At 42.9% G+C, this 3112-nt stretch overlaps 1 pseudogene; it reads right to left on the bottom strand.

Annotated features, from left to right (window-relative positions):
• Nucleotides 1-204: 204 nt before the first annotated feature.
• LOC101654850 lies at nt 205-1962 on the bottom strand (annotated as a pseudogene).
• Nucleotides 1963-3112: the final 1150 nt, after the last annotated feature.

Genomic DNA, 3112 nt, shown 5'->3' with positions numbered 1-3112 from the left:
TGTGTGTGTGTGTGTGTGTGTGTGTGTGCACGTGTTTTCCATTTAAATGCTTTGTTTTTCTTATAATATAACTAGATCGCTTGTTGACGTCAGACATATAAACTGTTGAGTGAGACTCAGAAACACAGGGTAATTAATGCTGGTTTTCCTAATTGGTTTATCGTCCTCCCAAATAAAGAGGGAGTTCTTTCTATAAAACTGCCATCAAACCAGCAAGACTGCTCTTATGCACCCAGCATTTTCTGGATTGTTGGGAAGCTGGGCACATTTCCCCCGATATCGCCTTGCCTCCTTGTGTCACCAGGGCCAGCTCACTCACAATGACTTCACCTTTGATAGTAATGCCAATGTTATACCCCGTGGGGATGAGGGCTTCATCTTTACACCAAGTATTGGTAAGCAAAAGGTGGCTTGAAGGTCAGGGTGCGTAACCTGTGCCTTCTTGAAGCGTAAGCCCATTGGTCTAAAGAATCATTCATATTTTGGTGGTTTCCATCCGAACAAAGCAAACCTCAGAACCATCCTTTTCCCTGCTTTAATTTTTGTCTTTCCCAGTCAAATAGGCTTTAGGACTTCAGGTTCCCCCTGGGCACGGAATTTGGGCAGAGGGACTTCCCATTTTCCTGCTTTCTCTTTTGGTTTAATCATATTGGAAAATATTTTATCTTGGGACTCTCCCTCTATATCCAGCAGGTAGGCAGGCACTGCACCTGGTGGTTTTCTCATTATTCTTTTTTTCTTTAATAATTTTATTGAGGGCCCATAAAACTCTTACCACAATCCATACATCTATCCATTGGGTCAAGCACATTTGTACATGTGTTGCCATCATCATTCTCAAAACATTTTCTTTTTACTTGAGCCCTTGGTATCACTCTTAATTTTATCCCCTCTCTTGCCCACCCTCCCTCCCTCACCCTTAAATTGATAAATTATTATTTTTTGTCACATCTTACACTGTCCGTTGCCCCCCTTCAACCACTTTTCTGTTGTCCGTCCCCGAGGGAGAGGGTTATATGTGGATCCTTGTGATTGGTTCCCCCTTTCTACCCAACCTTCCCTCCACCCTCCCAGTGTTGCCACTCTCACCACTGATTCTGAGGGTTTTATCTGTCCTAGATTCCCTGTTTCCAGTTCCTATCTGTACCAATGTACATCCTCTGGCCTAGCCGGATTTGTAAGGTAGAATTGGGATCATGATAGTGGAGGGGAGGAAAAGCATTTAAGAACTAGAGGAAAGTTGTATGTTTCATCGCTGCTATACTGCACCCTGACTGGCTCATCTCCTCCCCAGGACCCTTCTGTAAAGGCATGTCCAGTTGCCTACAGGCTTCGGGTCCCCACTCCACACTCCCCCTCATTCACAATGATATGATTTTTTGTTCTTTGATGCCTGATAACTGATCTTACTGACACCTCGTGATCACACAGGCTGGTGTGCTTCTTCCATGTGGGCTTTATTGCTTCTGAGCTAGATGACCGCTTGTTTATCTTCAAGCCTTTAAGACCCCAGATGCTGTATCTTTTGATAGCCGGGCTCCATCAGCTTTCTTCACCACATTTGCTTATGCATCCATTTGTCTTCAGCTATTGTGTTGAGAAGGTGAACATCATGGAATGCCAGTTTAATAGAACAAAGTGTTCTTACACTGAAAGAGTACTTGAGTGGAGGCCCAATGTCCATTTGCTACCTTAACCCTAAACATAAAATGATATATATTTCATCATTCTTTTGCTTGGTGTTTTGTTCTGTTTTCATGCATCTTGCTAGTCTTTTTCATTTGTGTTTTCTCAGCCCAACGCTGCTTCTGGTACAGCTTGGCCTTCAGACCAATCATCTTTTTTTGCCTTCTTTGAATGCTTATGGGCCTCTGGACTTTGCTTCTTTCTCTTTTTGTCATGGAAATCCAAATGCTATTCAGAGTATTTACGGTGTAACTCCGTATGCTCCTTTTGTGACATGGCAATGGCAGCAACGTCCCCAGAGGGAGTGTCCGGGGTGTGACAAACCATGTAATTTTCGAGTCCTTGAGACCCACGAGCTGATTCCAAGCAGGCCACCATAGGAGAAGTCATTTGCCTGTGTCTTATGACTATGCAGATTGACTCTGCAATTATCCATTAAAATATTATGGATACGGTGTGAAGAATGGGAATTTCCAAACACTTATTCATGCTTATGCATAGCCATTACACCGAGCCATCGTCAGTCATCCAAACAGAACAGGAGATGCCACGTGGTTTGATAGGAGGAAGGGCATAGGTAAGCTTTGGATGCTTTCGCTCTTCTTATTCAATTTGAGAAACTAACCTGAGAAACGGAGCTAAATGAAAAAGAACCCAGTGTCTGGACTGGAAGACAGTCAATTAACAACCTGCAATATGTAGACGACACAACACTGTTTGCTGAAAGCAAAAAGAACTTCCACTTACTAATAAAGATGAATAAAACTCAACATACAGAAAACAAAACTCACAAATGGACCAGTGAACAACAGGAAATATTGAGACTGTGAATGATTTCCCTTTTGCTTGGATCCACAATTACTGTCCTTGGAAGCAGTAGTTAAGAAATCAATGACGTAGCTGCTGGAGAAGACTTAAAATGGTAAAATGCAAATAGGTCGTTTTGAGACATAACAGGAACCAGACTCTAGCCATGGTACTTTTGATCACCTCACATTCATGTCAAACTGGACAATCGTAAGAAGAATTGATGCCTTTGAATCGGTACATAGGTTCAATAATAGCCAGTGGACTGTGGACTGCCAGAAGCTGGGTAAATCTGTCTTGGAAGAAACACAAGGATGACAAGACTTCATGCCAGGACCTTTTCAGGAGGGACACGTTTCTGGAGAACAACGTCATTCTTGGGAAATTAGAGGACTCATGAAAAAGAAGAAAACTCTCAAGGACGTGGATTGATACCATGACTGCAATGACTCCGAGAATTGCGCAGGACTCAGCAGTGTCTCATTCTGTTGTGCAGAGTCATTAGGAATTGGAACCAAAGGCACCCTGCTAAAGCAAAACAATGCTCTTAGCCACAAAGCCATTCTATCTCCATCAAGCTAGTCGCTGAGTCTCTCTGAGCGCTTCACTTTAAAGTCAA

This window comes from Echinops telfairi, unplaced genomic scaffold (genome assembly GCF_000313985.2).
Source record: "Echinops telfairi isolate 266 unplaced genomic scaffold, ASM31398v2 ScPeMD7_18;HRSCAF=68, whole genome shotgun sequence".
Lineage (NCBI taxonomy): Eukaryota > Metazoa > Chordata > Mammalia > Afrosoricida > Tenrecidae > Echinops > Echinops telfairi.
The sequence above is the reverse complement of the archived record's forward strand: the minus strand, read 5'-3'. Positions and strand labels throughout refer to the sequence as shown.